This window comes from Zootoca vivipara, chromosome 2, assembly GCF_963506605.1.
Source record: "Zootoca vivipara chromosome 2, rZooViv1.1, whole genome shotgun sequence".
NCBI classification, from domain to species: Eukaryota; Metazoa; Chordata; class Lepidosauria; order Squamata; family Lacertidae; genus Zootoca; species Zootoca vivipara.
Window position 1 is genome coordinate 56243929 of NC_083277.1, and position 8247 is coordinate 56252175.

Consider the following 8247-nt stretch of genomic DNA (forward strand, 5'->3'; position numbering starts at 1 on the left):
AACTCTTATAAATTTTAGCCTTCTCATACCAAAGACATGCATGCCAGCCGAATTTTAAGTCATGGGCTTCTAAATCTAAAATGTCTGCATTGTCCAATACAATCAATTTTTTAACCAACACAAACAATACAATAGCAGATCTGGCAGGGCAAAGCCTTCTCTTTCTTTTGCATCGATCAGACTTTTATGTTTAATTATTGGCTTTCCCCCGCCAGATAAATTTAGAAATATCTTTTTTCCCATTCTTTGAAGCAGCTTGAATTATTTGGAATCACTGGAAATGATTGGAATAAAAACAGCATTCTAGGGAGTATGTTCATTTTAATGGCTGAAATTCTACCTAACAAGGAGGGTTTCATTCTCCCCCATATCTTTCTTAACCTCTTTCCACAATACTGTATAATTATTTTCAAATAGGTTGAGATTCCTTACTGTCAGCCAAATTCCCAAATACTTAACTTTTTAACCTATTTTTAAATTAGACATCCTTTCTAAAAAAATTTTTGACGGCTCATCCATGTTTTTAACAAACATTTTGGTTTTATCTGAGTTTATTTTGAAACCCGACACTTCTCCAAACCTTTTAATTTCTTCTAATGCTTTGGTAACGCTCTCCAAAGGCTGTTCTAGTGTCAACACCACATCGTCGGCAAATGTCCTTAATTTATAGACTCTACGTCCCACCTCAATACCTTTAACTTCCCTTTTCCTCCTTATATTCTGAAGCAATATTTCTAATGTCATAATAAACAACAGTGGTGATAGGGGACAGCCTTGTCTTGCTCCTTTTTCTATTTGGCATTTGTCTGAAATAATATTGTTTACTAATATATTTGCAGATTGATCCGTATAGATTGCTTTAATTCCTGCTAGGAACGAATCACTTATTTCCATTTTCTCTTAAACCTTAATCATAAATGACCATGAATTGTCAAAAGCTTTCTCCGCATCTAGAAAGATTAACGCAGCCTGTTTTTCATTTCTTACTTCCAGGTACTCTATTAAATTGATTATCCGTCTTCTTCATGCAGAGGATGTACTACTTGCTTGTTCTTCTTCTTGCTTCAAACATAGCCAAAGAAACCTTTATTATTATTTTTCACCTCTCTTGCAAGCCTGAGTTCATTCTGAGCTTTGGCCCACTTGACCTTCTACCTGCAACAGTTGACTGCTCATTTATACTCTTCCTTCATGGTTTCCCATTTCTTCCATTTCTTATAAATGCCCCTCTTACATCTGAGCTCATCTGTAAACTCCATATGCAGCCACACCAGTTTCTTTAGATGCCTCCAGCTTTTATTTCTCATTGGAATTGTCTGCCTTTGTGCCTTCAATATTTCACCTTTAAGACACTCCCATCCACCTTTCTCTTTGAGTATTTATGTATATGGCATCACACCCTATAGTTCCTTAAGCTTTTTGAAATCAGTCTTCTTAAAGCCCAGAGTGTGTACACTCAGCTTTCCCTTGCCTTTGTATCATGAAACCCAGGACATGATCACTTCCGCCCAAGGTTCCCAGTACTTCCATTTCATTTATCAGTTCCTCCCTGTTGGTGAGGACCAGGTCCAAGAGAGAGGAACCCCTTGCTGCTGCTTCCACCTTCTGGGAAATAAAAATTGTTAATGAGGCAATTGAGAAATATGTTGGATTTTACATTGTCCATGGACAAAACAAAATAAAAAAATTCTTTCCAGTAGCACCTTAAAGGTAAAGGTAAAGGGACCCCTGACCATCAGGTCCAGTCGTGACCGACTCTGGGGTTGTGGCACCCCCATCATTCAGCCCGGACACTGAGATCCAGCACCGAGAGCCTTCTGGCGGTTCCCTCATTGTGAGAAATGAGGTTACAGGGAACCAGACAGAGGGCCTTCTCGGTAGTGGCACCCGCCCTGTGGAACTCCCTTCCATCAGATGTCAAGGCAATAAGCAACTATTTTACTTTTAGAAGACAACTGAAGGCAGCCCTGTTTAGGGAAGTTGTTAATGTTTGATGCTGTACTGTTTTTAATATTCGGTTGGAAGCCGCCCAGAGTGGCTGCGGAAACCCAGCCAGATGGACGGGGTATAAATAATAATAATAATAATAATAATAATAATAATAATAATAATAATAATATATTATTATTATTATTATTATTATTATTATTACCTCGTGTTATTGGCCGAGGGAGCCAGCGTACAGCTTCCAGGTCATGTGGCCAGCATGACAAAGCCGCTTCTGGTGAACCAGAGCAGCACACGGAAACGCTGTTTACCTTCCCGCTGTAGCAGTACCTATTTATCTACTTGCACTTTGTCGTGCTTTTGAACTGCTAGGTTGGCAGGAGCTGGGACTGAGCAACGGGAGCTCACCCCGTCGCAGGGATTCGAACCGCCGCCTTTCTGATCAGCAAGCCCTAGGCTCTGTGGTTTAACCCACAGTGCCACCCACATCCTTAGAGACCAACTAAGTTTGTTATTGGTATGAGCTTCTGTGTGCATGCACACTTCTTCAGATTGTCCATGGAGTTTGAGTTCCAACAGATATCAGGATAGTTGAAATCTTCCATGACTACCAAATCTCTCTTGCTGTTAAAAACATTTAAAGCAAATGTTTGCTAATGTACTTTGCAGCAAAGCCTGTGTTTATGGGTCTTCCTCTGGCTCTGCCACAGCTGTTTGTAACACATTCAGGCAGAATAAATGCAGGGTCAGCAACTTTTCAACTGGCCTTTAACAGCACTGTGGTGTGTGTGCAGACATTAGTAAGTGATAGTAGTTATCTGCATGGTGTGAATCTGCTGTTTTCTGTGCATCCAGATGATGTTAAAAGGCATAACAGCAGGACTGGCCAGTCCTCCACCCCCCGCCTGGTTAAATGGCAATTCTAAAAATAACATGCAGGACTACGGGACCCAGGTGGCGCTGTGGTTAAACCACTGAGCCTAGGGCTTGCTGATCAGAAGGTCGGCGGTTCGAATCCCTGTGACGGGGGGAGCTCCCATTGCTTGGTCCCAGCTCCTGCCAACCTAGCAGTTCGAAAGCACTTCAAAATGCAAGTAGATAAGATAAATAGGAACCGCTACAGTGGGAAGGTAAACGGCGTTTCCATGTGCTGCTCTGGTTTGCCAGAAGCGGCTTTGTCATGCTGGCCACATGACCTGGAAGCTATACGCCGGCTCCCTCGGCCAATCATGCGAGATGAGCGCGCAACCCCAGAGTCGGTCACGACTGGACCTAATGGTCAGGGGTCCCTTTACCTTTTTAATGTAGGACTAGGTTCTAGGTATACAGTACACAGATTCTCTCAACAGAGGCAACATACACATGAGATTTTATTCTAGAATCAATGGAGACGGAGTACTTGTTTTTCTATGTTGTCTACACACAATGTAGAAATATTGCAAAATTTTTGCCCCTGAGAAACACTGCTTGAAAAACTGGTTTCATTCTGAAAATAAAAGCTCATTGCAGATTGATTTTTCATTACTCTGCAGTGTGTCCATCTGAAAACAAATGAAAACAGGTGTAGACAGTCCTGGCAATGGGAGGGAGATATCCACACCTACCCAATCACATTATGGGTAGGTGCATGCCAGGATCGCAATCACCATTTCCTTCTTCATTCAGCTAGGGCATGTTAAGGGAGGAAATAACCTAATAACCTAGAGAACCTAATCAAGGCAAAGGTTTTCAAATGCATATTGAGTAACCACACCCACCTTTGGAAGCAAGCAGCATTTTGAGGTTGAACACGAACTATTCCAGATTGCAGAAAACCACATTTCTGTGCTACAAACAAGTTGTTGTGTACATGTGTATACACAGACTGAGTATGTAGATGTTCATTCAGTGTTCATACTTCCATTATGTTTTTTAACTCCAACTCCTGTCAGCCAACTCCCACCTAGCACGGCCAATGCTCAGAAAGGACATCTGGAGGGTCATAGGTTCTTCTCCCTTTCCTTAGAAGATCAGAAAAGGAAGCTTCTCTCACTATTTAACACACCTTTGCTGTGTGTACAGCAGTGTTTCCTGCAGTAAACACAGAAAGTGCAGCTAGCAAATTATTCACACTTTACACGTTTGCTGGGGAAATACTGGTGTGCATGTAGAACTTGTGTTTGCTGTGTGAAGTGAGGAGGCAAGGACCCCTTCCCAAACCACCCAAGCCTCTCAGTTCCAACCATCCATCCATCCTCTTTTTATCAAGTTCTCCAGCTTCTCGCTGGATGTATTTTTCCTCTCCAGAGTCTCCTGACTTCCTAAGGCTTAGCAGCTAAGCCAAGTCTTCCTCCCAGACGTTGCACGGTATGTATCTATCTTGTGAGCTGGGCACTTCCTTCACTGCAGAAACGGATATGCAGCTCTCCCACCCCCCACTCCTTGGCAGTTCTCTTCCTGTACAAAATCCTCTCCCAGTGCAGACTCCCCCCATCCCCCCCATAGGGCCTCCAGCCAAGGCCAGGAGAACTTCCTCTTTCAGCCACGACTTCACATGTGTGCAGGACACATAAATACTTATAACACACACACACAGAGAAGCAGGGGACGGGAACAGTCCAAGTCACAGACCCTTCAAATTGATCCTCAGTGTAGCCCCCAGCAATTTGCCAGCAGTTCCCATCAGCTGTCAATTTCAATTCTCCCACTTCCTCACTCTTTGAAGCCTGGATTAACCCTTCTTTTCTCGTGCTCTACTTGCAGGTACTTCTGGACAACCGGTTTCCTACACTTCAAGCTTCAATGGTGCCCATCAACTCAGGTCACAGCTACGTGTGCATAGATGTACTGTACAGCTATATTTATCCAGTCCGCTGAAGCTTTAAAATGCCGTACATCACAGGCTTGCAAACATCTCCAATTACATTTACTATATATACATATAAGCCAAAAAGAGCAAAACCTGGGAGGGACTGGGGTGGCTGGGGAGGGGAATAACCTCAGTGTACAAATAAGAAAGTTTTGTTAAGTCACAAGACTTAACCATGGCAATGTGGTGGTACTTAAAAATAAGATCAAATCGTGTTCAGGACTGTCATTTGGTTCACAGAATAATCCCCTCTCAACCCTCAATGTGTGCAACAATAAGTAGTTGGAAACTTGGCCATAAATGGAAGCAGAATTTATGCACAAATATGCAGGCCCCAAAGCTCTTCTGCCTTCCGCTCTCCTGGCAGCTTCCATCCTGCAGACCCTCAGAGCACCGTGAAGGCTCCCCTCCCTCCATTCTTAGGCTGTTTGCATGCCATGTGTTTAAAGCAAACTGCTTTCCTCAAAGAATTCTGGGGACTATAGCTTACGCCTTAACATTTCCAGGACTGCTTGGGGGAAGTCAAGAGTTTTAAATTATGATGTGTATTCATCCCTATACTCTCTAATCTCCCTCTCAATTTCTCCCAGAGGGAAGATCGTATCCTCTGGGTATCTCTGAGCTCTCAAAGCAGTAGAAGCTGCCACTAGGGGTGGATGTCCACACCCCCTCCCTCTTCAAACATACATACCGGTACATAGTACATATGGTACATACATGGGTGCATGCATCTTTTTCTTTGTATGTCACCTTTCCATGGTTAAAAAACCATGCTCAAGGCAGCTTACAACATGAAAAATATCACAATTACAAAAATAACAAAAGCATTAATAAACAATAAATAAAACATCAAAAAGTACACAACCATATCAAACAATTTTCACATACAGTAAATTATAATAAGATCTCAAATGAATAAATAAAGAATTAATAAAACAGCAGTGATCTCCGGCCACCCACCTACAAAATCCCCTAAACATTGCCCTGTCCTGGGACAGTTGTTGCTCAATATCTTTATAAATGACTTGGATGAAGGAACTTAGGGGATGCTGATAAAATTTGCAGATGACACCAAACTAGGAGGAGTAGCTAATGCCACAAAAGGCAGAATCAGGATTCAATATGACCTTAACAGATTGGAGAACTGGGCTAAAATTAACAAAATGAACTTCAATAGGGACAAATGTAAGGCTCTACACTTAGGCAGGAATAACCAGCTGCACACATATAAGATGGGGGACACCTGGCTTGCCAGTAGTACATGTGAAAAGGATCTAGGGGTCTTGGTACACTACAAGCTTAACATGAGACAGCAGTGTGATGCAGCAACAACAAAAAAGCTAATGCTATTCTAGGCTGCATCAACAGAAGTATGGTGTCCCAATTAAGGGGTGTCATAGTACCACATTATTCTGCCTTGGTGAGACCACACCTGGAATATTGTATCCAATTCTGAGCACCACAATTTAAGAAGGATATTGACAAGCTGGAATGTGTGCAGAGGAGGGCAAACAAGATGATCAGGGGTCTGGAAATCAAGTCTGATAAGGAACAGTTGAGGGAGCTGGGTATGTTTAGCCTCGAAAAGTGGAGACTGAGGGGAGATATGCTAGTTGTTTCAAATATCTCAAGGGCTGTCGCATTTTAACTGGAAAAGTTGGGGGTCGTCTTATACGCCCAGTTGTCTTATACGCCGGAATATACGGTGCCTATAAGGTAACCAAGCTATAATCTAGGGCCCCACTCTCTTGCCCCCCCCAATAAGAAAAAAACTGGTTGTACTTTTCCAAAATATGAGATAAAAAACAAATAAAATAAAACCTACATACAGCAACAGTGTTTTGTGTTGTGTTTGGACCTATTCGGCCCATAAATTACTATATAGCAGGCATGTTCAACAGGCAGATCGTGATCTACCGGTAGATCACTGGACGTCTGTGGCAGATCACGGGTAGATCACTGGCTCCCCCAAAGAAGCTTAACAACTTTTACCTAAACCCCCCAAGAAAGGGGCTCTCCTCCTCTCTAAAAAAAGCTCAATAACTTTGACCTGAACCCCAAAAAAGGGGGTAGATCACTGCCAGTTTTTAACTCTGTGAGTAGATCGCGGTCTCTTGGGAGTTGGCCACCCCTGCCATATAGCATATATTCAACACAAAAAAACAGCGACAATTTGTTGTTGACAAAGGACAGCTGGACATATAAAGCGCCCTATTACCTTCAGTAGCTTAGGGCCTCATCAAACCTAAATCCGGCCCTGAACCTAGGTGACAAATGAAGCTGGAAGCAGAAACTCTATTCATTGCCCTGGCTTTAACCCTTTCTGTCTATTCCACCCTGTGCAAAGTGGGATGGGATGGGACATGGAGGAAGCAGCAGCCCCCCCCCCCCGCGCCTTATTTATTCCTAGTTATATATCTCTTATGCGCTTCCTCGGCCCTGCCTAGCCGTTCTGGTGGGCACAGGGTGGATGAGGCGCGGGCACGAGCGAGTGGCAAGGAAGGCTTCGCGGGAGGCGACGCCCAGCAGGCGACGGCCTTGCCTCCCTGGCCGCGAGCCGAGGCTGTTTTGTTTCGAAAATGCACGCGCGAACGAGGGCAGCGTGAGGCAAGGCTGCGCCCTTGTGGCCGCAGTAGGTGGAGGCCTGAGTGGCCCATCAGAAATCGGAGCAGGACAGGCCCCGACTTCCACCGTGTCCTTTCCTAGGGACCTGTTGTTCACAACTCATTTTTCCCTCAGAAAACTCTTGCAGGAGAAATGGGCTTCGTTGTCTCCCTTTTAGGCTTCAGGAGCTGCCTCTTGTGACACCTGGAATGCTGCGTTTATCCTCATTCTTGTCCCCCCCCCCTTTGCAGCATCCACAAGACGTCTTATATCCCCCACCCGGGGGGGGGGGATAATAACCCAGACCTATCATTTCCTGGATTATCATTTCCCATACTTTAATCTGTTGCCAGTGAACTGTTTGCAGATTATGCCGCTGTCTGAAAGCACCCCCTGTTCTCCTTCCGTGCCACAGAATCCATTTTGGCAGACAGGCATTTTTGTCCCATTGGGATGGGTGGGATTCAGTCACTTACTGGCAAATTAAGACTGCACAATCAAAGTAGATTTGGCACTCATGCACCAAAACAAGAATTGCCCCCCCCCCAAAAAAAACCAGACTGTTGGGGATAAAGTGACAGGAAAATGCACTGAGAGGTATGGAAGAACACTTGGTGCAATCTTCTAGTGCCTCCCCACAAACAAATAGTCAATGTTGTCTAATGTTTGTGGAAACAAATTTGGCTGAATTTTCAAAGAGGTCACCTGAATGCCAACGAGGGAAAAAAAAGCCTGTTTGGACACTGTGTCTAGAAAGAGCAGAGCAAGGGTAAGTATGGTTGAGCCCTCAGTCTCTTTCTCTTTGTGCTTTCCAGGCTGACCCGTAGCCTCAAGGTTTCTTCTTCTTC